At 43.0% G+C, this 27506-nt stretch overlaps 1 protein-coding gene across 1 annotated transcript in view; it reads left to right on the forward strand.

Moving 5' to 3' along the window:
* LOC142582645 (glycine receptor subunit alpha-2-like) overlaps positions 1 to 27506 on the forward strand; it is a 79720-nt gene that overhangs the window by 37759 nt on the left and 14455 nt on the right. The gene's annotated exons all lie outside the window — the stretch shown is intronic.

The raw sequence follows: 27506 nt of genomic DNA on the forward strand, positions 1-27506 counted from the left end.
GTATGCAGGCCCCAACGGCACCGTCAAATAGCAAACGTTTTTAATACCATTGAAACCAAGGGTGCGACGCCCAGCCTCGACCAAACAGGAGAGAAGCTTCGAGTAAGCGCCGAGCGTGAATTGTAATTGAGCCTGCCAAATAATCAAACTGGAGTAACTTGGCCGGCGTTGGTGCGCATGGGAACTTGGGGTGCAAGTTCACGCCCCCATGTGTCCCTCTAATTGCTGTCACAATAAAATGTCAGAGAGTGCATGCCTGAACATGGACAAGATCGCGATGTGCCCAACCTTAAATCACACGTGGCGGCGTTGTCACTACCTAATACCTAGGGTGCCTCGATAGTACACTAGAAGGCACTATTGAGGCGTCCGATAAAAACCTTCTGGAACAACATCGTACATTGAATGTACGTTGAAATCAGATAAGAAAAGATGATCTATGTATTTTGCTCAAATTCGAAGCACCTATCGCTAGCATGATTAAGGGGACGAGGACCAGGGGCTGCAGCACTAGTGGCACCACAGGAGAAGCGTCTTGCGTGAGATGCGTGTTTCGCAGTCGGTTTTGGGTAAATGACCAGGAGCGCTATAGCATAAATCTGTTGCAAACTATTTTTATATATCCTCTCTTTCGATAGCCTTGTCTGGTAAAAATTCCTTGTCTGGTAGAGATGAAAACAAGGACGGGGGAAGTGAAGCGTGCTGAGGCTGTTAAAGAAGAAGAAGAAAACACAAAATCCGCAGAAAAAGATCTGGGGATAAAGAAGGAGATAGCATTGGCGGCTTGGAGAGAACTGTCCATGCATATACGTGCACTCTTGTTAGTACATGTATTTTACTTTCGCGGTATACTTGTGACTGCAAATTTTCGGCATGTTTCCACCTTAATGCCGAAAGCCCAGAACAGAAGCCACCAACGATTAATCGCACCCACGATATGTTGTCATTACCTTGCGTTAAAACTGCTTACAGTTGTTTTTAGACTTTGTAGTTGCTTCAATGGCCGATAGTGGCAAAAATACAAAACGAAAATTTCAGATTACGTCTGAGAGCATGAAGAAAGTTGACACATACCTTATGAGAGAATGTGACATAAAACGACATCAGAATACAGCGAAACCTAAAACTTAACAAAAATTTTGGCATAAAACACTGAAACCAAAGCTTAGAAGACCTCTCTTTCTCTGTTACCACAGCTCACATTTGCTCTTTATGAAGATTCTGGCACTCTATAGGTCATGAACGAATGAACACATTCAAACCACGCTTTCACTAAGCAGATGGCGGATGCATTCGAAAGTGGCTTACTTAGCACTTAGCATTAATGAGCTAACGGTGGCCCTTTGAACGCCGTTTACAGCAATCAGTACCGCCAATACGTTGCGGTGGTGCCTGAAGAAGAAAAAAATATTCTTGCCAGACACCCGTCAACAGCCGTTCTTTAGACGAGCTATTCTATCTTTTCTTGTACAAGCTTGGGACTTCCCAAGAGGCAACGAAGCTCCCGAGGACCCTTTAGTCTCTGGAAATGAGATCTGCTGCGCCCACTTCTTCCATTTCCTTTTTGGTACAATTACATCGTGGTATTGAGGCTCCAGCAGCACTGTTCGTGAATCCCACGATCGCCTTCCTTGTCGGCTTGCTCCTAGCGTCTTCCCGTAAGGAAGTGGTGTTTTCTATGGCTCAGATATATCAAATGCCTGCTTCATGCATCTTTCTTCGATTTCCTCGGTGTTTCCAGTATTTCATTGATTATCGGCAGGCAAGTCCCTTGAACAAGAAGAAGGCGAACTAGAAGCTAAATTGGATAGCGGGAACGTTGCGTCCGAAACCGCTTCGGCGGGCGTTTCTGGCATTCTTTGAGGAATAAAGCCAATGGCAAGCATAATAAAATTATGAATTGGGAACGTAAGGCCCGTACGGAAGTCACTTCAAGCTCTGACGTTTGTCTAGACATTTGAGCTCGCGGTACGATGAAGACGTGCAAGGGAATATTGTATGCAAATCATATTGCATGGGTTAAATTGGAATAATGTTGTATTATTGAACAAGTATTTTACGGGAAAGCTGATTGTAAGAGTGTTTGAGTATTGAATGTGGAGTTCTCAGCGTTGAGACAGTATTGCATTCCCGGACCAGTTTTATCAACATCAGCGGTCGGGGGGAATGTAGGGTTAACGATGCAATGTATTTGTTTACTATTAGCTAAAGGCTGCCGTGTGGCAGCGCAGTAAATAAATAAATAAATAAATAAATAAATAAATAAATAAATAAATAAATAAATAAATAAATAAATAAATATTGCAGTGCTGGCCCCAATCCGAAGCAGGGACGTGACTGCAGTGATGCCTTACAAACCAGAACTTATTGTCGTACGCACGAATGTCGCGCTCGTAACTACGTTTGTTTATAGCGCGCACATGCTCCGCCCATGCGTGACAAAAGGCAAAGGCTCGTATTCACAGAATGCTCCTACGCGAGAGTTGTTCGTAAGAGAAAATTCCAACCAATCCTTATGCTAGGCATATCAGTGAATGCCGCCGGCCAGTGACAAATAGTACTTACGAGTGACAACCTTCGTGAATTTGGCCAAAGTTCTTTAAACGAATGCGTCTTGTTATCTCGAAGCGTCGAGTTAGCGACTAGCTGCCACATCTTACTGAGTTCGGAAGACACTAAGCCCGTATCGTTGCGTTAGAACTTTATCACATTTTATGCTGCACCAGCGACTTATTCCTACCTCTAATTCCTTTACTGCAGCACGAGATGCACACGACGTTGGCGGTTCAGTCTTGTATTGAATTTTCACAAAACCCATCTGGCTGCCGCTACTCTTTTTTTTTATCAACTTCTATATTAATTGAATTAGTTACATTTTTTACAAGGCTTTTGCAAAAGTCTTAATCGCTTATTAGTAGCGTATTTTAGAGCCATGTAAACACTTAAGTTTCGTGCGCTTTTAATGTACTATTAGATGCAATTGCAGAATTGTGATATTGTTCTTCATTGCTGACTTACATAGTTGTAAAGCTGATAGTTTCGTTTCCTGAGTATTCGCGTCCAACAGTCACTGTAATTTAAGGTTTTGTTTTAAATGCAACAAACCTCGCAAAACTTGGTGAAGTGGTTTCCGAGAAAAACAATTTCTCCTTTGCCGTGCATTTGGATAGGAGCCCACGACGAAAGCTTCCTCCCGTCATAGGCATTATATAATCTACCGGCTCTCTTCGCCTTTTTTTTTTAAATGTGATAGCATTATAGGTGGAGCTCACACGCTACAGTTAGTACAGCTTAACATGCGCTTCATAAAGCGCTACCCAAGACGAGGAAATAATGCTAGAAAATGGCACGTAACGAAGGCGTTCGGCGTTCGAAAAGCGGTTTCTACATGAGAGAAGCATGCGTATGATCGTAGCCTAATGGTTACAGGATTCTGCTCCTGTACTGGAAGAGAGAGGTTGGGTCCGGCCACCGGCCATGCATTTCTTTATAGCATTATGTGCAGATTTCGCTCACTTTGGAGTTACCTACAGTATAAACTCCCCGCCCACACACAGACACACGAAAATACATTTTTTACGCTTTTTTTTCCTAACACACAACTCTCTGATCTCTCGTCACACATACACACAAAAGAAAGGAAAAAGAAACGCAGCAGCTTTTAATAGAAATTTTAAAAAATGCGAGCGAAGCGGCTTGCAACAGTGCCTTCTTACAGTTAACTCCGCGCGAGTGCTAAAGGTTGGGTATTTCACATGGTACGCCTTTGAAGGAGTGCTCACTGTTTTACGGCTGGAACTTAAGTCTCCGCCACCAGGAAAAGCTAATGACTGGGCAATGGCGGTTTATGCGGCTGACATCTGGCCGGCTTCTTTATTTCTGGAATTCTCTCGACACATGCAGTAGAGTCATGTTTGTACGCGATGGTGGGAAGGCACAAAACCGTACTTTGTAGCGCGCAAAGCTACCATTTTTATTCTTCTCTCGCTTGGATGCTGGAAGTGTGGAAAACAACAGCGTAAGATAATTTATAAGGGCCACATGGGACATACATTTTCTTTCTTCTGCATGCGTAGTTGGCGTTGTCTCCTATGTTGAAGACCAACCAACAAACCTGCTTAGGCTCGTAAACAAAGCAGAGGAACTGTCGTGTAAGTTTACTACAACAGCAACAACAGTTCGACCCGTGTCTCGCGATCACTATTTTGTGTTTCTGACCAGAAAAATTAAGCATGATTTGTATAGAACAGCTAACGATTGTCAGGAAACCTGACTTTCCATCGTGCCGTTAGATTAACCGCAACTGTAATGGTGGAATAATGCTAAAGAAAAGAAAAAATTGGAAGCAACAGTGCTCTAGTCTAGAAGATCCCCGAATGCGAAGTGGTCACTTGTGAAAATTGGTTAAGAAAGAAGCAAAAAATTGAAATCGGGATACGGCGTTCGCGGTTCGTACTCCCATTCCACTGAAGCACCAACTGTTACGAAACGAAGTTTGTTAAACGCTGTTAAAGTTAAACGCCCACGCGTAGTTTAGGCATCAGGCTTGGCGACGCCGAAATCGAGGTACTAAAATGCTGGAGAGCAAGCAAGACGCAGTTCAGCAGGAAGAGACTGATAAGAAGTCTAGAGTAATTAAATGGAGAATGAAAGAGAAGGAAAGATGGCAGGAGGCATAGAATGCAGGAATGTTAACGAGAAATGCTTCCGGTTTCCTACCTTGCAGATCAGTACATGCTATTGAGAGAGTAGGTAAATCAGAATGGAGAAAATCAGAAAGTAAATGGCGCGCATATTCTTCGGTTGCACGCAGCGCTGTCAGCATGTAAGGTGGTCCTCAAATAGCGATTCAGCGTATAGAACAACTGAGCACGTGCTGGTGAGCGAGTTTGTTATACATGATTACAAAGAAGGCGCCAAATAAAACAACAGACGGAGGAAGGAGACACGAGACAACCACTCACTTGTTAGTGCGCCTACGTTATTGTCTCGTACCTCCATCCTCCGTCTGTTGTTTTATTTGGTGTCTTCTTTGTAATCTTGCATAGAACAACATGACCGGGCCAGGCCATGTGTGCCGCGGTGTGACTTACTAAAGTTGCGGCTGGACGGACTTACGTGCGAACGATCTCGTTATGATGAGACCTCGGTATACTTTCTTTCTGGGTCTGACTATATAAGCTTTAGTGAGGACATGCAAGTGCCACACAACCTGCATAACAGACTGGGCAATTGTGCAGCACCAGGACAGATGTTCTTTGTGACACCTGGATGAATACTCACAAAGGACGTCTATGCGGAAGGAAAAGAAAAAAAAATGACGATAGATATGGGCGTCTCTTCTAATTCGGAAGCCTGTCCACCCACAGTCGTTCTCGCCGCTCCCCATTACGTGAGCGCACGCCAGCACATGAGGCTCACGTTGTGTAGTGTGATAATGTCTCTCAAGAGCTAAGCGAGTTTGTGCTGCTCCGTCTCTTGAGGTGCTTCGTCACACCCCTTGGCACGGCATCCTTCTGATCGATGCTGGAAGTTTCCTGTCGCCTATATTTTTTTGTGTGTATCAGATGCCCAAAATAACGTGGCGTGGTGTCGGCGTCATTCGTCGTTCGACTCAATCCTTGCGTTCAGTGACAATACGCCTGCTGCTTGATCAACGAGGCGCATAGTATCTCTGAGCTTCACTTCTGTCCATCGTTTTTTCTTGCTGCATTTAGTCAGGCACTTCCGGGTTTCCTTCCTCAGAGGCGAGTATTCTGTCGGGCCAGTCTTTCGTAAACTCAGATGGCTTTTTTTTTTATCTCCTTCTATGCGATGTACACGCCGCTCGTGATACTTTCACGCATAGCAAAAATAGCGAGCCCTGCAAATGGCGCCTGAAAATAGCCCACGCACGTCGCAGCAGTGCGAGTATACAGCCAAACACATTAGGTCGATACGTGACATTTAACATTAGCACATCGTTTCTAACGCAAAACATACAAGTCAATATTTCAAAAACAAACGCGTTGGCGACGGATCTTTTGATGCTGCTATCTCTATGCCAGGATCTCCTATACAGCAGTTCGTAAGTAAAGAACGTTTACTACGTTAATCCCGGGCTTCTGATTGCTCACATTGAGGAAGCAGATTTACGATTGCAAAGGATACACGATCGCACGCCCGCACACTCACACATGCACATACTTTGTTAATGATTTTGATTCCAAGCTATTCTTTGTAGTGTGCAGCATTGTGAAAGTGAGTGAGTGGTTTCTATCTCAGTTAAACATGTTTGATAATCTTTTTCTTTATGATCCATGAATGATTGGAATGTGCGCCACTAAGAGGGAAAGGAATTCTATTAGCTTAGCCATAATTATACATTAAAATAAAAAGACGGTTAAAGAAATATAAGAAGACGCCGTCATTATATGTCCGGGGATAACGGACAACAACAACAAAAGAAGGTTATGAAAACAGAGTCACAGAACACATGAAAACGTTATAGAAACACACAGCAAATAAAAAGGAACATTTTTCTCTTCTAAAAGAATTGATTGGGTCTCTATATACTACAATATCATCTTAAGCTTTGGGAGCCCAACATTCAATTTATAACTGCTTTAGAGCCTTAAGAGCCTTAAGAGCGCTTAGGTTGGGGTTGTTGGTACACGGTATATTTAAGGTAAAAAAAAAATTCATCCGCAAGCACCAAGAACAATCCACTAAGCAGAAACAATAAAGAAATAAAAATGAAGAAAAACACATAAAGATAAAAAAAAGCAGACGACTGTGTCAGTGATACCTCCTTGTCCCTGTACTCAGCGACATATAATTTCTTGTGTGCGCGTCTTCGGTAACTGGCTTTAGTGTGACTTGCATATTTGTATGTCTTGTGTTGCTTGCGCAGGCATTGTCGAAAGGAGAATAAAACAGTTGTAAAACCGAGAGTGCTTGTCTCGACTGTTCGTTGTGGGTTGTCCTGGGTGTTATTAAGAGTCTAAAGTTTCCGTCGTCGAACTTATAGGCTCATTGGGCAAAAGAGCTCGAACAGCATTTTTTACGGGAACAAAAAGTTTGTACTATTATATTTCAGCGAGATCTGGAGCCCTATAACGTAAGATTATTCCAATATGTTTTTATTCCAATGTCCTGACGTCAAATTTGCGTAACCGCTGACGCAGACATCGGGCGGTCGCCCGCAGGGTTGTCTGAACAGACCAATCAAGCACTCTCCTCGTTTGCTCTCCACTTTTGTTAGCTTGAAAAACGAATAACATTGCCTACACTGAGCGGCTTGTCGTATCTAATTGGCTGACAAGAGGCGAGGAGCACGTTCAAGTGGAGAGGGATTCGATGGGGCCGAGCCACTGCACTGAAAATCGATAACCGCACAAAGAGGGTGGTGCCGGCGTCTGCGATTGGCCCACTTTCCCTTACTTAGCTTGTGGTGACTGGTCGAAAATCGCGGCGGCATGCAACGGACGCTCAAGAATTTCGCTAAAACGGATCCTCTGCAAAGAAGAGTTGGCAGAACGAGGTCGTAAGCGTGCTGAAAGTGCTCGAAAACCTTACACGGCCACGCAAAAAGCTTTATTATACGCGAATAAACACATGCTCTCCGCCAGGTGCGAGTAGCCAGTGCCTGAGCGATCGGCGGCAGCCACTTTTTATTCCTTTTGGAAGGGGCAGCCTGGGGCTATTCAGAAGCAAACTCATTTTTGTTCGGCCTATTAACACATATTTAATGCGTACACGTCACTTTGACGCGATGAGTACTTGCGGTTTTGTGACGTCGCGTGACAGGCAGGTGAAGTAAGTGCAGACCGAAAACTTTTGACCAATGGCCGAGGGCTAATGACGAAAAGGCGTCGAATCAGAACTAAGTATTTTTCTATTGTTCGGTAAAATCATGCAAAATGAGTGCGCCCACGTCATACCAGATGGGAAGCTATCGCGGTTTTCGTGACGTCGCGTGACAGACAAGTGAAGTGGGGTGGTCCAAAAAAGTTTTTCACCAATCGCGGAGGGCTGATTGCAGAATTAGAATAGAAAAGTTTCGAATAGTTTTACGTTATAGCGCCACTGTCCAAGTACTGTCATTAATATCAATGCAGATGTCACTGTTCTCTACCGCTGCGAGCAGTGGTGGAGTGTAAATATAGCGTAAGAAAGTTTCATCGGCAGCTATAATTATTTGCCGCCTCTTCTTAATTCTGTACAGTTTAATAGGTGAGCGAATTAAATATGAAGGCTGCCGTAGAGAGAGAGAGAGAGAGAGAGAGAGAGAGAGAAAGAGAGAGAAAGAGAGAGACCTATCGTGTTTAGTGGCGCATAAGCCAGGTATGGCGAAAGAGCGCCAAGACATGGTATTGAGTAATCGATGGATGAATAGCGTTAAATAGATGCATCGTGACTGTATAGAGTCCTAAAACTGGTCGCTGTATAAGTGCTTAAAACGTGTAATTGCAATAAAACTTTGGTAATGACTACAGTGACCAATTAACGGGGCTTTGCTAAAGCTGCGTAATTCTACGCCGTTATATATAGAAGTAGCAGGTGCAGAATTGTGAAAGTGGCATCGCCTGTATTTCTAGCTTTACATCCCTTTTTTGCACATAGGGTCCGCTTGGGATACTGCTAACTTGCCTTCGAATTTCATTAGTGCAATATACCAGCATTGCTTTAGTTAGTGTTAATTATTAGGGGACCGAAGAGGTTATAGGAATGAAATAAGATAGGGCAGTCGCATGCCCAGATGTATCGTGGCTGTGGCACTGTCGCATACTTGGTGCGAGTATAACTTAACTCGCGAGCGTTTACAATATATAGACAGTAATTACGGCGACTTCACTTCAAACTACGCGTTCGCAGTGCCATATGAGTGTGAAAAGGTCTATTGCGACCAGCTGTTGTGAGAAGCACACGCCTGCATCGCTCCCATTATAAATTACTACTTGGGTAGCGAGAAAGTTTTCGCCGACCATAGGCCTTTTCCGTCGGTGGCAGCCTTTTTCTTACGAAGCCGCACACTTGCACACTCCGTAATGTCCGATGGCTGGCCATTGCAAAGCCTCTGCGTTGCGACGAATTCGTGGTGGATAAAGTGCCCGTTACCCGCACGTACTCGTTCGTGAAAGGCATTGCCATTAGCGCGCGGCGCATATTGACGGCGCGATGGCAACTCGCCGCTGTATCGTAATTCATCGGGAGACACGTGGAATGCTTGGAGAATGGGCGATCGTCGGCACTCACAACAGGTTGATGTAAGTAGAACTCTCGGGGATTGTTGTCGCTTGAAATCTGTATGTATCAAGAAAATGCTACAAGCTGCCCTGCGACTTCAATTCGACTGCAAATCATTTCGTTATAGAAATGATTCTTTCTACGCTCTCGCCTACCTCCCTACCTCTTCTGTTATCCCCTTTTCCCCTCCCTTGATTAATCAGTACAGTTTATTCGAAATGGTTACGCAAATCCGAAATTCAAAAGACGCACTGTAAAAGAAAGAAACGTCCTCGTTTTCATTCAACTCGTGCAAGGGCACCATTAAATGCTACCGCAGAGTGCCTCGAGTGGCCAGTCGCGCGGAAATTTCGCCGTGTATTTGAGGGCTTCGTTCACGCTCGGATAAATAGTGTTATGTAGCGCGTATTGAGCAACAGAAAGTTTTATCGGGGGTTTTTTCATGTTGCTCTACAATCTTTTTCATTGATACCTTTAACGGAAATATAATATCTGAGAATTTAAATAATTAATTAGGACGAATTATCTAATTAGGCGGAATGCAAAAAAAATATAGCCTGAGTATCTACAAGCGACGGCGCACAACGTTACCTTGGTTCTGTCCAGCTAATTGGTATTTGCTTATTTTTAAATCTTCGTGCATGATAGTTGGGACACCCTGTATATACGGATGAAGATCAGGGGGAACATGGAGGCTTGAAGTGAATCGCAATGGTCAATAAAGGAGTGTCGCGTGAGCCAACGTTTCTAAAGGGGACCTGTTTTCGGCAAAGTAGCAAGCGACAGCAATGACAGGGCAGCATCTCTTTCTGCCCTGACGTAGAGAAGTCACATTGCCGAAACGTTGGCGCCGGCGACATTCCTTGTTCGACTACTCTTGACCTAATACTTGTGACATTTATTATTAATTGATGTATATTCAAGGTCAAGTTCTGTTTCACTCATATCTATGTGCGTATTATTTTTAGCAGATGCTGTAAATTTTTTTTAGCGAGTGGAACAGAGATAAGTACATGACTTTCTTTCTACTTTATTCCCGGTAGCAGGCCTTACATAGTGTGCGAGGACAACTTAATACATTTATTAATCACAAAAGCTATTGCGCTGACGGCACTATTGAAACCTTTGAAAAACATGTTTACGCGAATAATTTCACTCACCTTTGTGTTAGTAAATGAAGGATGTCTGTACAGACATAAATATTTCCTAAAGAAATTGAAAATAAAGCCTTATCTTTGACCACGTAGTTGTAAGCGCTACATTTTGGCTGACCATAATGAATGTCTATAAAATTTTTCAGATAGATCTTACGGCTCAGAAATAACCAAGGTGATAACTGCACTCTCTTCTTTTTTCAGGAACCGCGTTTAACGCATTCCTATGAACATAATGCAAAGTTCCAGAGCTTCGCTGTGGGAACACAATAACATAACTGTGTCAATGTTCTCCATGCTCCTCCATGTCAATTCGCATTTTCGTGTATTATTGTTTGAACCGTACTATGCTACAACAGTTTTTTATAAAAAAAACATTTATGGAGAAAGATTTGCCTAATGAAAATTGTGTGTAAAAACGTCGCTCGTATTAGTGCTCTTTTCGGCACATCCTAGGCCGTATGAATGACCACGTGTTCTACAGTATAGAGCTGCTTGTCTGAGTTGAAAATATTCCCTTTGCTTTGTCTTTAAATCGCAGGAATATTCTCCTACCTTGTTACGATCACGTCTGCGTTTATTTCCTTCGTACAGTAAATTAGAATATTTCTCAAGTCATAATCTAAAAATAATATTCTGGATTTCGATTCTGGGTTTTCACGTGATAAAACGACAACTTGTCTATGAGGCACGCCGTAGTGGGGGACGCCGGATTAATTCTGATCAGCTTGGGGATCCTTTACGTGCCCCCAATGCACGGGGCACGGGCGTTTTGCATTTTGCCCCCTTTGAAATCCGGCCGCCGCGGCCGGGATTTCATCCCGTGACCTCGTGCTTAGCAGCGCAACACAATAGCCACAAGCCACGACTACGGGTGATAAAAATAGTCACTGACAGCCTTGTGTCTTAGGTTTCTTCCCGGTACCAAGTTATCTCGCTGCCTCGACCGTTACACGTACCACGACAACGTCAAAACCCTAGTTTAATCAGCTAAACGGTGTGTTAATTTTCCAACTATTTAGAAAATAGTTTATTTTAGATGCCAGTTAGGGTAAATCATTCACTGACCCACAGCCTCGCCGGGCAACAAATCCAACGTTCAAAGCACATACGATTAAGAATCAAGAACGTAGTGGTCGTGAAAGATAAGAATCTCGGTATCCGTATATGCAACTCTAAATTACATGGCGCGACGCATACGAGTCAAATATAACCTTGCACTATGCTGTGATCAGTCTGTGAGTGCATCTTAGTTGAACAAAAAAGGTGCAAGCAACTTTTAAAAGCAGGCCGCTCGTTCACAGCCTGTAACGCCTTTTGACGCTATAACATTCAAACAGTACCGTTCTTATCGGGAAATCATATATGATTACACCAGCCTCTTCTTTTGCTATATTGAAAATGAAAGAAAAGCATGTAGTCACCCTATAATGTTGACGGCTTCTCCTTGTCACATAATAGTAACAACAATATTTAACGCAAATATTGCAAAATAAGAAAGAAACACCGGTACAGGGCCGCAAAATCTAGAACATACAGTCCTATACAAAAACATAGAGCTAAAAATCAAGGACGCGTCGTACCACACTTGAGTCCCTGCACACCACTTTCAGCATAGGCTTCATATAAGTGCAGGGGTAAAATTTCCAGTTTACTCGACCCTGTTGGCATGCGCATCACAGAACACGAGGATAACACCTGAACTGCATAACAGCGAGCGCACGGGTGCGAGTGAGACGCCTGATAAGGAGCCGCGATGATATCGCATCTCGTGGCGTCGAGATGAGATGTTTTTCGCGCAGAAGCGATGACACGCATGGAAAGAAGCGTGCACTGGGTGCGAATATGAACGCGGCGCGCGAATGACGAACGGGAGAACGAGCGAGAGTGATAGAAAAACATGAGAAACAAACAGGAAAAAAAAATAAACACCTTGGGATTACTTATGCAAATGCCGTGTTTAGGAAACGGCAATTTGCGCGAATATTTTTCTTACTTTGACCTCTCTTTTCCTGGGGGACATTTTTGTTTGTAGGACATTTTTGTAAGCACTCTCCACTTTCCTTTCATTTTTTCTTTGAGCGCTTGAAGTGTGGCAGAGATCTCGGTCGTTTCGCAGGAATAAGCAAAACAAACCAAGGCAAGAACCATCGTGCGTACAGCTTGGGCTCAAATAAATTTTATTGCGTTTAGGGATTGAAGAAAGAAAAAAAAAAGCGGAAACTATGGGCATGAAAATGGAGGTACGGTTTAACGCATGTTCTTCGCATTAGAGAGAGCTTGAATGCATTTTAGGACAAAGTGCCAGGCGCGAGGAAGAAAAAAGAAGGAATGAGGACGAAGGAAGCAAAGTGCTTTTTTTATTTGGTCACATTCGTTACTAAGTTTGTTGGATGCGCTGCTTGTAGCCGATACATCGTACATATGTTAAATATTCTACTTTGAACAACCAAGAAACCTGCGCTAAGGTGAGCATGGCTGGAGAAAGGCTCTTTTTTCTGCATAAGCGACATAGAATAAAATGTGTGTTCCTTCTTCGTAGGCCTAAGATCTGTGCAGATACGGAGTACTGTAAATGCATGGCTCCCCTTTGTGCTAAGGTTAGTGTTCTTAAGACGAGTTTTGAACAGCCGAACTGAGAAAAAAAAGCAAAGGACCAAGGAAGACAAATAAGGATGGCGTTGTTGTCTAGCTGTGAACCAACTAGCTCAGTTAAATATTATTTGAGCCTTATGGCTTTGCGCTAAGCGGGCGAAAAGAGCACACATGAGGCGAGAAATGGCACTTTACCATTTAAGTTTTTATGCCTATTTATATTGTTGCTACATTCATTAGGGCTTTTTGTTGTCACTCGTATCCTTTTCGAATGATGTTGTCATAGTCCAACAAGTCTTAACATTTGTACGCGAACAAGATATTCACTTGATGATGATGAAAAACTTTATTTATCCCTCTTTAAAGGGAAGGGGGCGATAGAATAGAGGATGGGGGAGGAACTACTTGAAGTAGGCGTCCTTTATCCTCTCAGCCCACTCCAGGATGGCCTCCTGAAGATCGGGCCTCGAGCTGCGCAAGGCAGCCTCCCACTGCTCCTCACTAGATATTAATTGCTTGAAGAAAGGGAGAACGGCACCCCCACATTATGTAGTTTAAGTCTGCTTTGGGAGAGACACAGAATTTACAAGAGGGAGAAAGGTAAATGGCGGGATGAATGCGGTGGAGGAGGTAAGGGAACGGAAAGGTGCCAGTCTGCAGCTGTCGCCACAGAACGTCACACCTACGCAGGGATTTGCCCATAAGTGGCGGAAAGGTTACACGGTCTAATCGGTAGTGTGTGCAGATGTCGTGGTAGGTAATCAGTCGATCCCGCGCTGTAAACGGCGCCTCGTCCGTGGCGAGGTGCGATACATCTCATGCCTGAGCCAGGACTGTAAATCCTCGGGCACTGGCATGAGCCGCCTCGTTTCCGGCAAGGCCCGCATGCGCGGGAGTCCAGATTAATGCCACAGTTTGATGTAAAGGATGGGCCAAGAGGAGGGAAAAGGCTGTCTTAGAGACCCTACCCGCTCCGAAGTTATGTATGGCTGCTTTGGAGTCGCTAACGATAACTCATGAATTTGGGATTGTGAGGGCCAGGGCTATGGCCGCTTCCTCCGCCTCCTCCGCGGAAGAGCCAGGAATGGAGGCGGCCGCAGCGATCTGGCCGTGAGAGTTAATGACTGATATTGCGTAATGATTTCTGTTCCCATATTCGGCGTCATCAACATAGAGCACGTCTTTTGAGGTGCAGAATTGTTTTTGAAGAGCCTTTGCTCGCTGCCTCCTGTGCTGCTTGTGGTGCTCAGGGTGCATGTTTTTAGGAAGTGGGGGGATGCAGAGGTTCTCATGTATGTGATGTGGAATGGTGTATTTAGTCTTGATGAGGGGTGCCGGAGTGATAGAAAGAGTTGGTAGAATGTGGCGACCTGTTGCGGTGTTAGAAAGTCTGTTATATTGGGATATGAGGTGGGCTTCTGTGAGTTCAGTAAGTGCGTTGAAACTTCCAGTAAGCATTAGCCTTTCAGTGGAGGTACGTATGGGGACCCCCAGAGCGAATTTATATATTTTGCGTGAAAGAGTGTCGATCTTATCTGATTCTGATTTAAGGAAATGTAGATATGGTGTTGCAAATGTAATCTTACTGATAACGAAGGCCTGGATCAAGCGGAGAAGTTCGGCCTCCTTTAGTCCGCCATGTTTATTGGAGACTCGCCCTAGAAGGCGCAGGGTGTGATCGACTGTGGTGTGGAGTGTATGTAGGGTATATGTGTTGAGCCGGTTGCTTTGAATGTGCAAACCGAGCACCCAGAGCCTGTACACTCTACTACCTGGGATGTGGTTTAGGATGACCTGTATATAGACATGTGCTTTCCGGCTCCCCGGTAGCATGGCAGAAGTTGCAGCTCGAATTTTTGAGGGGAGCATGTGAGATTCATAGCCCCGGCATGAGCCACGACGGCGTCTGCTTCGGCCTGTAGAGTGTCTTGAATCTCTCCATCGGATCCGCCAGTCGTCCAAAGAGTGATGTCATCGGCGTAGAGTGAAAACTTAAGATCAGGAATAGACCGCAATGCTTGCGCCATCGGCATCATAGAAAGATTAAAAAGAAAAGGGGTCAGCACTGAGCCTTGGGACGTGCTGTAGCTACCTAAAGCGTACGAAAGGGATTGCTCTGTGCCTATGTGCATCGTTGCGGTACGGTTAGATAAGAAGGTACATATGTAGTCATATGTCTTTCCGGCAACCCCAATGAGATAAAGCTCTCGGAGGATGGCGGAATGTGAAACGTTATTGAAGGCTCCGTGGAGGTCCAGACTGAGAATTGCTTGCGTATCTAGAATGCTACTGGGTGTAATGATGTCATGCTTCATTCGAAGCATGATATCTTGGCATGAGAGAGATTTTCGAAAACCTACCATTTCTGATGGATAAAGATTGTTGTCTTCCATGTATTTGCTGAGTCGGTTGAGGATGACGTGTTCGAGTGTTCTACCCAGACAAGAGGTTAGTGATATAGGCCTGAGATTAGAAGTGTTGACTGGTTTGTTTGGCTTTGGGATAAAAATTACCCTGGCATCTTTCCATGAACTAGGGAGGGTGCCAGTGTCCAAGCAGTGATTGAAGTACGCCGTGATTTGAAGCAACTTTGCTGTTGATTAAATGATGAGCAAGTGCAAAAATAGGCCACCGAAGGGCTGGCTTTACCAATCATCTGAAATAACAGCCAGTGGCTAAGGACTTCATGAAAAGAAAGGAAAACAGACCAAACAGTTACAAAGAAAACAAACGAAAAAGAAGGAAATAAAAATAGTGGAAGTGTAGAGTATCGCTTAACTACGGAGGAGAAGTTCATAGAGATTTAGCCTTCAGAATTAGTTTTGTTGCTATACGGAAACAGCTCCTATTTACACATGCACAACACGTGCCCATTGACCAGGACAATTGGCTAGTAAACTCATTGGCTACGGCTTTCTGGTGTCAGGGGATTGATTCCATGCCGCGACTAACACATTCTAAATATAGCGTAATGCAAAAGAGCTGCCTTCTGCAAAAATTCAAAAGCACCAAGCAAAAAATGCGGGGAGGGGTCGGTATAGAGAAACAAAGGATCGGGCGCTTGTGCCTGGATTTATGTGAAAGCTTCAAAGTCATATAACATTAAAAAATATTAACAGAGTCTTGCTCAGCGTACATGTATATTGCAAGATAAAATGTCGTAGCTTGCATCTACCGAAAGGTCTTTTCTACGCCAAATACTTGGCTACCATTGCTCAATATATTTTTTTATTAAATGTATTCAAGGAGAGGTTGGTGCATATGTGTGGCACCGCCACTCCTCTTCTCCTGATAGATAACGTCGGAAAGTTGTCAACAGTCACCAAACTGGACTAATAAACACATGAATGAACATTCCCGAACTAATTCTCAGTACCGCTATATAAATAAGCTTTCGCGCAACAGAAGAGTCCACATAGCATAGATACAAAAGCGGAAGGTTCACACGGAACACATGAGTTGACACAGCATAAAGGTTCACAAAACCAAGATGTTCACACAGAAGGTGTTGAGCACTTGAATGCCGGACTCTAAATGCAACAAATACGAATGCTACATGAACACGAAGACATTCCTGTGAAAGCTCGTCGGTGTACAACACAGAGCAGATTACCGCTCACGCCACACTGCAACTGTGAATAACATCGCATTTAGCGGCCTGAAGCTGGCGCTGCGGCCTGCCAGCACTTAGATGGCCGGCTGTCACTCACAACTTGCGGAATGTGCAGCTGAATTGAGCGAGAGCAGCCTCCCCCCCCCCCCCTAAAGTTACCATCAATCCACGCCGTTCCTGACGCGATCACGGCTCTACGTATGTGGGAAACTCCAGAGAGCAGGAATCAACGCTGTAAAGTTCCATGCGTGGCAAAATAGTTACGTTTTGCAGCCGAGAACCTCGCGAAGCACTACGGCTCGTCGTTGCGATCTCTGCGAAAGCTCATGGAGTCTGCGCAGTGGCATATATCTAGTCGACTTTGAAAGGGCAGCTGGAAAATTATTAAAAAGAACGAAAAGAGAAACCGTACATTTTTTTTCTATGCGCAGCTTCTGTTATTTTCGTGGTGACATGTCTCTATGTCGACGCTGGACTTGGTGTGAAGGCAGAGCTGCTGTCAAGCGGGTTTTCTCAAAAAAAGCAAGAAATTTAAAATAATCTAACGCCGTGATTCTGTAGACTCGTGTGTTTCTACACAAACGCGTATTAATAGCCCCGCGTGAATCAGACTTCCCACATGGTATCTCCGGCCGCGAAGAGGTTCTGCTAAGAGGGATTATCGTGAGCTCTGTACTGACATCAGCTGCAAGCTGCCTGTCGGCTTCTGAGCGTCGACCAGCTTTCAGCGCTACTTGTTCCACCTGCCTACAGTCCATCTACTTTCGCATATCTACCGCACTTTTTGTGCAGTTCTGCTGAATTGTGCACACCCATGCGCAGTTACCTTTAAAGAATGGGGCTTTACGATAACAAAGGCTAGAAATAATAAAGAAATAATGTTGCGAGCAAGGGCTTTCATAAATGATAAATAATTAATACTTACGAGTATTTACGTCACAGTTATATAATACTTCTAATACTAACGACAAGAAAGGGCACGATGCTATGTTTGCACTGCACTAACGCAATAAAAGACAAGGAAAATGTCTTCGGCCGGCAGTTGATATGTAAAGTGCGAATAAAAGCCTCTAAAAGCCACTCACTTCACTACCATCCGTGGATCGGTGCTACATACAAAAATACCTGTTGAAGTTCACTTGAACAAAAAAGCTTTGAATGTACATACACATAACATGGTTCGCACGTTTTATGCTGCATTGCAAGCTTCCGAATAAAACAACAACGAAGAAGCACGAAGATACGGCTTGGTTCAAGACATGTAAGATACACGAGTGAAAGACGAAATCAATCGAGGCGGTTTCCGGTCGAGCACTTCATTCCTGCGATGAGAGCTATCGATCGAACACAGCTACTCATAACCCGTGCACTCTTTCGCCATTGCGTATCAATAATGATTTCAATCTTCTTTTTTTACTGTAGAAAAATGATAATGATCAACTGCGCGCATTCCGTGAGTGCGCTTTCCTCTCGTCTCTCACAAATGACTCTGGAGTGAAGGTCGCTGCTAAGCGTGCTATCCTAGAAAACCAGGGGCACGTTTCTTGCCTTTGTGTGTGGGCTGAAGCAGCCCGGCTGGATTTCCCGTTGGTTTCTTCTGTCCTTTATCTCTGCCAGAGTGTTATGCCACCGCCATTCGAGAAAAACGCGTTCTTTTTTCATCTAGCGGCAACGGTTATACATTCCTTGCTCTAACCTTGGCGTAACGTAATGCAGTGGAAATTTCTTATTTGTTGTTGTTAAATAGAATACCGAGGCTTTACGATAACAAAAAGACTGGAAATAATTAAAAATAATGTTGCGAGCATGGTTTTTTTTAAAATGATAAACAAATAATATTTACGAGTATTTACGTTACAGCTATCTAATACTTCTAATATTAACGACAAGAAACGGCACGATGCTATGTTTGCACTGCACCTACACAATAAAAGACAAAGAAAATATATACGGCCGGCACTTCGCATGTAAAGTGCGAATGAAAGCGTTTAACAAAGCGACTGCCTCTTCACCTGAAAACAGAGTATTGATTTATACAAAAAGGGAATTTTAGAAATGGCGTGAGGAGGCTTCGAACTATAAGGTTATTTCAAATGCCGCGATGCAGTCACATTCGATTGGTAGTTGCTTGGCAGTTTTCCAGCTGAACAATTGAAACAAAGAAATATTATTGTCACACAAAAGAAGCAAAAATAAATATGACGCATCAAGATTATGTGAACCAAATATATTTTAATCGTAAATTATTGAACCGTCACGAACATTAGCAAAAGACAAAAGAAAAACAAAACAAAGAAAAGAGAAATGCAGATCAGCATAACCCTTTGGCTAAACTGTAGGATGTTCTATAAAGCTATGCATTTTAACTAAATAAATATAGCTTATTTCTACAGGGGGAGTCTAACAGTTATAAAGTATGTGTAGGTACGTAGTTCGAATTCCACAACGTGCATTAATATGTCATTCAGAAAGGAACTTACTTCAGTACTTGCAAGAAGGAGAAGTAAGAAATAATCTAATCAACATCATTCGTTCTGTATTATCCCGCGCAGTTATGACTACCTTTCATCTATCTATCTATCTATCTATCTATCTATCTATCTATCTATCTATCTATCTATCTATCTATCTATCTATCTATCTATCTATCTATCTATCTATCTATCTATCTATCTATCTATCTATCTGTCTGTCTGTCTGTCTGTCTGTCTGTCTGTCTGTCTGTCTGTCTGTCTGTCTGTCAAGACATACATACACACACATACATACATACATACATACATACATACATACATACATACATACATACATACATACATACATACATACATACATACATACACACACACACACACACACACACACACATACATACATACATACATACATACATACATACATACATACATACATACATACATACATACATACATACATACATACATACATACATACATACATACATGCATACATGTTTTTAAATTCCTAATTCAATTTATAACTTTTTATTCGCCTGCACACTTCCCTCCTGAAGATCCGCCCTGTAACTTCTGGGGTCTTGTCCAGTTTCCTGTAATAGGCGAACACAATTTTATGAAGAAGAAACTTGCAACCAAAAAAAAACGAATAAGATGGTCGTCTTCATTGTGGCAGAATGCTGCTGTAAATGAGTTGGGAGCCTGAAGAATCGTTGAAATCTGCTGTGTTTCTTTCTTTGAGGCTTTCGTAATCGGCCGTTCAAACCCTTGCGCGGACGCGCATAGCCATCGTAACTCAACATCAAAGGCTCTTTGCAGTGTTTTTTTACAGGACTAGCATCACGTTTTTCTGTTCCCGCAAGACCCGCCTGAATATTTTTGTCTTACTAGCCCAATATTGCCAGCGGTGCAACGACCGCAGCAAGCTTCTGCAGCCTGCTCGTAAAGGAAACGGCGAAGGTAATAAAAAGACGAGCTACGTTGGCTAACGGTAATGGTGCACCCGTGGAAGACGTCCTTTCAAGTTTTGTGTTCCGCGCGCACTGTCCTTTGTATCACGAAACGTCGGAGAACGCGCCCGTATATACAGGACCTGTTTTGATCTTTTGATGCTTTGCTGCCACTGCCTTCACTCCGACGCATTCCCAACTTCACGCTCTGATGCAACGCCTTGCGAACAATGAGCTCGCACAGTTTCAGCAGTGGTCGTCACACCGGTAACCCGTACATTTCAAAGAGAGGGACCTGCAGTGCTCGGCGCTTGGCTCGGAAAACTTTGTCCCTTTCTTTATTTTTCTTTTAGAGAAGGTATGGGGGGAGGGGATAATTTCTGGTGGGGCTTTTGGCGTTCATAGATGGTGTTATATACAACGGGAGCAGGCAGCTATTTTGTTACACAGAAGACGTTGTCTATATGTCGTCACAAAGATCGCCTCTTGCAGAATGCATGGATACTCTTCTTCTACTGCCATTTGGAAGTTCTCCTGCTGAGCAATGGAAACAGAAAATTACGACTTTCGCACAAAATAAACAAAAATAAACATTACCCACCAATATTATCTGGATCAAATATATTTCAATAGTAAAATGTTGAACATTAGAGTAAACCGTACCAACTATAGCTCAAGAATCAGCCTTGTTGAACTCTATTTATACCGTGTTGTATCTTTTTTTGGTTTACATTGGTAATTTCCTAATTTGTTAGGTATAAATATTGCGTAAGAATGCCGGAATTAAATTGGCAATTGCTATTCTTTGGTTTTACATAAAAATAAGAAAAGAAGAAGCGAGCTCACAGTGGCATACTGCGGCATACCGCAGCTTGATGTGTGGCGTCTGGCTGAATGAAGCCGCTGGAGCAAATTGCACTACATCGTGGATTAAGGGCCGCAGTCACGTAACAGCCACCCCCCCAACTTTAACGCCCAAAATTCGAAAAATAGTTTAAATAACGAATCCGAAGACTGAAGAGAGCGTCGCAGTTTGCGTTTGCATGCTCTCGGACACTGAGCCCCTGGCGTGTGCAATATTGGGACATAGCTTTGAAAAACTTTGATATCGCAGTCACATCTGAGGCCATGAAGGGCAGTGAGGATGGCTGTACTGATCAGTGGGCTACCGAACCGAATCCGAGCAGCCGGGACAACGACAGTAGTGAGGACTATAGACGGGCATGAGCTGCATGGCGTGCTTGCGTGAACGAATGCGTGCATTATGAAAACAGCAGCGTGTGCTCTTTTTGCACAAAGAAATCGGGGGTGTAACACACGGCCAGAAAAAGTGAGACCCCACTTGACCACTCGCGTGTAAGGGCCGTTCAGTATTAAACAACAACAACAACAACAACAACAACAACAACAACAACAACAACAACAACAACAACAACAACAACAACAACAACAACAACAACAACAACAACAACAACAACAACAACAACAACAACAACAACAACAACAACAACAACAACCTTCTTAAACGAGTGGATGTGGTATAGCACGTATTTTTTATATGCGGACCATTTATTTAATGAACAAAAACTGATATCTAGGTCCCCGCCGTTCTTGCAGACAGGTTGGCTACATGGCTATGAGAAGACATTAGCAAAAACAATAAAATATAAAAGGAAAAGGAAAAGATTTTGACGATAATTTTGCAAATGAACAAAAATATGTTATTGAACTATTTAAATATTAACTTTATGGTACATGAGGCAATTCCTAAATTGAAGCCGAGGAGTAGTGAAGCCATTGTCAGTTAACTAGAAATCCCAAGGCTAGCAACCACTTCAAAATGTCTGTCTCCAAAATCTATTAAAAATGCCTTGGCACTTCAGTTAGCATAGTCCCAAACTGTTAGAGACACTCTTCTGAGTAACTATTAAATGGAATGCCAGTGTGTTCTGTAACACATTTGAACGTCGCACACCTCAAAAATGGCACCAGTCTTACAATTCCTGCTTCATTTTAGCAATTACATGTGACGGCAATTGAATAAGTAAAACGTAATTAGTAAAACGTTAATTAGCACATTCCATTATTTAGCGAAATTATCGTGGACTTTTTTTTTGCTCCTAATGTCCGCCTATCCACGTAGCACATCTGCACGGGCGGCAAGGGCCTAGGTTTGAAAGCGTCTTCTAAATAGAGAGTTTTCTGCATAAATAAATACCGGGTAGGAGATCTAGTGATTCATTGGCCATAACAAACCAAAGCCAAACTTATGCTATGAGAAGCACTGCATCTAAAAGGCCTGGGATTAACTTTGTGGACCTGGGGCTCTTGATAACACCCAAAACTTTGTGCTCGAGCATTTATGCACGTTCTCATAAGAACGCGGCCACCGTACCACGATGTAAGGTTGGATACATCGTTCAGAGTGCGTACCTAGTAGAGAAGTATCGTCAATTGATCAGGACAGTAATTTTGTTGCAGTACAGAGCTGGGGCTGTCACACTTTTCCTCGTTGTTGTTCTATTTTAACATTTTAATTCAATCTCCCCATGTAATATACGCACAAAGAAATTCGCCCAAGCGTACGTATTATTGCCTATATCTCGCTAATATTGGTCTCCGAGATTGGCTGGCAAGCTAGTGAGGCGAGAAAATAAATACAGGAATTGATATTGTGCTGTTGTAATGACTTCATGTTCTCAGAGTTTGGCCTATATGCATAGCCACCCATGCTACCGCTTTAGATGTGCTGGCTAACGGATGTGCTCTGTATGAAACAAGAAACGCAACATATGTATCTCCACAACAACTAATGTTCGCCTTGAGCGCCTCATTGCTTTTCTAAAGCGAATAGTTTTCTATAAGCGCTTGCATAAACATTCATTGTCGATGGTCTCTGCACAAGTTTCTCTTCCCTTGCAAGTTTACTTGCAAGGGAAACAGAACGACAATAACCGGAATGTTGTATTCTAGTTTTGAGTGACGTCGTTTCTCGTGCGCTGATAGTGAAGTTAGTAGACTGTCTTCCATTGAATGCTAAACTAGTATGCAACGAGTTTTTCAGAAGACATCGCTGAGGTTCGTAACGCTACTCACGTTTCCTTTTGGATTTTGTATGGTAGCCGTTCTCAGGACCTTGTAAAATTGTTGTGGTGGCACAGACGGAAATGGAATTTCAGTTTCCCAAACCTCCCGTCAGCATGGGAGAAATATCGTCGAGATAAGTTGTTTTTCGTTTCGTCACCTGACGCCAAGGAACTTCAAGTTGGCAAAGAAGTACCCTAATTGCCGCTACTGAACAGACAGGAAATCTTTCTTTCTCCCTCTGCATTCTTTTCCGCCGCTTTGGCTGCTATTATTACAACACTCTAGGTCGATAGCAATTCCTGCTTCCCACGCGGCCACCTGGCGTTCCACAAATGACTCAGTACACGAAAGCATTGTTTTGCTTTGCTCAGCAGCCTCGAGCAGCTGCTTCCTGGAGCGGCTTTAGTACGTCAAATGCTTGTGCTGCAAGTGTATGTGCTATTATGTGTAAAGGCAGGCAGCTGGAGTAAAAGAAAGAAAAAAGAACGTGCAAATATGGCGACGACGTGAGTTACGAAGGAGATGGCCAGCGGAAGGGCCTTTTGGCTAAAACATTTTGATTGCCACTTCCAGAGTTTACACTGCAGAGTTAAGCAAATAACCAAAACAAAACAAAATGAAGGGGAAACAATTTGGAATGGGATACTTGAAACATAAGTACAGTAGTAACCAGTTAAATGCGGCATTTGTTCGTAAACTATTATATAGTTTACATTATGTACATTATAGTATATGACGTAGTAGTTCTGCGGAAACCCGCAAGGTGGAGGGAAGCAATGAATAAAGGGAAAATGAGACATCCACCCGTTCGTAGCAATTGCTACAAAGGATCATTATAGTATATAATGCATAACGGTATACATTATAGTTCTTGTATACAGTTTTGCCATATGTATAATGCCAGCCAATATTTTTTTTCTCTCTTCGTGTTATCCTTTTTCCCGCCCAACCTTGTATTTGCCGTCATACCACATTATCATCGATTGCTCTGCTTTATGTTAAACTGCAAATTTGAGCCGTACGTTGTACACTGACAAGTTACTTTGTACATTTTATTACCCCCTTTACTCAATGCCCTGTCAAGGGGCCTGTAAGGTATGTTCAATAAATAAATAAATATTGTCGTGCACCACTGCAAGTACACGATGAAGAAGCGTATGGGCGAAGTTGGCGACTGATTACACAGGGTGGAAGTCTGCGGTTAGTAACATCGTGCGCGTTTACATAATGACAAAGAAACAAGCTTTACTTATTCTAAAGTTCTTCAATAAAAGAAAGTATAATTTCGTGCCAAGGAAAATGCACTGTTGGTTTTTACGACGGCTCGAATTATCTAAGCGAAGTATAGATAGGCTTTCGTTGTTTTCCGGTGCACAGGGCATGTTGCACTGTCACATGTTTTATGCACTTAAGAGCAGGTACTTATTCTGGCGCATCATTTAGGAAGGCCTGAAGATCTTAAGCCTTAACTGAGTACACGTTTCCTGCCATGACATGGGAGGGCTGAGTTACTCATAAATTAAAGGAAAATGAACGGAAAGGCCTCCTCAATGTCGGCTAAATTCTAAATACAATGCTAAGGAAGAAATAAGCTATCAGAAGGCAAGATGAAAATAACACACACTACACACACCAATGAAAATTACAGACGTGCGAGTGCCATTGTTATTTGAATATAGGTCAACTCTTGTTTTAAGGTGTTACACAGAAGGATCTGTTGGTCTATCTTCAAACAGGAAAGAATCTCAAGCTATAGCCGTGAACAAACATATCAAAAGTATGTAGCTAACGGGGTTCCTCCGTCAAGTCCACCGAAAAGCCAATCTGGAGGAAATACAGTGTGGCTTTAAGAAATTCCGCACATCCAGAGCACTCTGTTGCACCAAGGATGACGTTACTTGGGGTGTCGAGAACGCCTGCGAAGCATCCAATGGGGATGCAGCTTGTGGGATCGGCTAGCGAAATTTGCTTCGGAAGAAAGAAAAATATGCCCTGCATCAGGCATCCTGGCACATACGTGAAAAACTATCAAGAAGAGGTTCTAGAGCAACATCACCTGATCCTCTTACAATCACAACACACCGCTGAGGAAACTCACTTTTGAATTACTGAGACTACGAGAAGTGTCACTGAAGCAAGCCAAGTCTAGTTTCCGATCTTACTGTAAATAAATGCACGTCATCTTCAAAGATTTTTGTATCTCTACAAATATATGGGTCAGCCTATGTTCGAATTGTAATTTCTTTATTTATAAACGAATTCAATATACAGGGGTTGACCTATATTCGTGTTTCATCTATGTTTATAAAATACGGTACTCACAATTTACACCATACCAAGGAGGATGGCGTAGCTATTTAATACAGTCATCGCATCATAACATAGAAGTGTATACGCAATTCTTATCGAATAATATACATGGCGTTTAAAGATTTATGTCATTTTAATGCGCGGGAGTAATACTGCATGGATTTTTTCGTATTCTTTTTTTGTGCATGATTTGAATATTATGCCATGTAATAGTAATAGCACAAGTAATTATGTCTGACCTGAACGACACCTTGTGGTTAAGATGTGTGCAAATGTGGTTATTGAGAAGATAATTAAACGATATACATAATGCTCACGCACATTTTCACACGCCACGGGTTTAATTACACCTTTTTCAGACACCAAAGTAAGAGTATTGTTTTCGTGATACATAGAAGCGAACACGGCAAATTCTCTGACAGATCACGTCGCGCATGACCCCTTCAGTTTCAGGGCTTTGCAAATGGCATTGCGTAGCATTTCGTGCACCATGCTAGCAGTAAACTGGAGTAGACGGCCAAGAAATGAACTTGACAAACAAACTGGCGTCGTTGGATGCAACGTTATGATTGCAGGGTTCCGAGTACAAATGATCCGACCAGGACCACCGAAAGCTTTTTCGGACCACACTGGCGACAATGCGTTGGCGCCTCACTCGAAAAACAGCCGGTAACAATCCACAAAAGCTGGCAATAAACAACCCGTGGTGGCAGATTCCCGTCCTGAATTGCCTCCATCATCTTCGCAGTAAGGTCTGATACGTTTCTTTGTCGTTTGCTGCGGATATGCGTCTCCCTGATTCTGTGGTCCATACAGCGAAATAAAAGAAAAGAAAACAAAAGAAGAAAGAAATGCAAGCTAACCACAACCTTGCCATACCCTGGCAGGACTCTATCGAACTCTCGTTATAGGTGCTCTGGAGGCATATACGCTACGCCATTTCTGACCCAAACTGCAATGTCTTTGTGGCAGAAAAAAATGACTTGATGATTCAGTGCAAAATTATATCACATAATACTGAATTCCGGCCAACGTTCTGGCTGTTTTGTCTGTATATGGAAGGGGAGGGTCCCCAAGCACTGGGTAGAATTGAATAACAAAATAAAAGTAACGTTGGTGTAGTGGTGAAAGCTTGCAGTGGCTTCACTAAAGGCTTACTTCTTATTAGGAATATGAGGAGTAGGCGTTTATAAAGGAATGCCATTGAGGTTTATGGCATTAGGCCTATAGACCAAGGATTGTTTTCTGTATATAGAGAACCAGCTTTTGCAAGCTGCTGACACGTTGTTGCGACAGAAGGGTTCAAGAGAAGGACGTTAGTATTTTCAATTTGTAAGATGTATTCATGGAATGCATGTATAAGAAGAAAGGTGCATGGGTACAAGTGTTTAGAGACGGGAGAGAATATAGAAGATTACCTCAAGTTTAATAAGGAAGAAGAAAATGGTGGCTTCATAAAGGAGAGGCCTTTTAGATAAGGATAAAGATTATTATATTCCTGCACGTATCTTCACCGCTTGCCCCTACCTTCTTGTCTCGTCTTGACTTCTTTAAATACAGGTTTGATGAACTGCGAGCATTTTCGTCTGCTCATTGCTTTTGTTTCCCGTCCTAAATTTTTCCGTGGACTTGGCCTTTGTCACTCGGTTTGTTTGCATCAGTACTGGTGATAATGGTTGAGAATTGGGTGTCTTGATGGGAAAAAGATTCAGCGAAATTGTTGACCAGATCATTCACGCAAACCATTATTCGCAGCCACGAGAGAACATCATTTCTACGTATGGTGCAATTCGTCTATTAGCACCCACTTTAGGATCAGATTATAATAGAATGCCTTGAGAGGATAGTTGGTTCATTCTAATGACTGACTGCTATATGCGCAAAATTTTGAGATAGGACACCGCACAAGAAGAGACACACGGAAAGAACGTGTGCAGTTCTTTCAGTGTCTCTCTTTTTGTGTGGTATCCTGTTTCCCAATTTCGCGCGTTTAGCAACCAGTCATTAGGATCAGGCCACGTAATAACGACGCGCAGTTTTAAGTCGGCCCACTAGAACTGGTTAGGACTGTATTGGACTGTGTAGGTGGAGA

Source organism: Dermacentor variabilis, chromosome 5, assembly GCF_050947875.1.
Source record: "Dermacentor variabilis isolate Ectoservices chromosome 5, ASM5094787v1, whole genome shotgun sequence".
In the NCBI taxonomy this organism is placed as follows: domain Eukaryota; kingdom Metazoa; phylum Arthropoda; class Arachnida; order Ixodida; family Ixodidae; genus Dermacentor; species Dermacentor variabilis.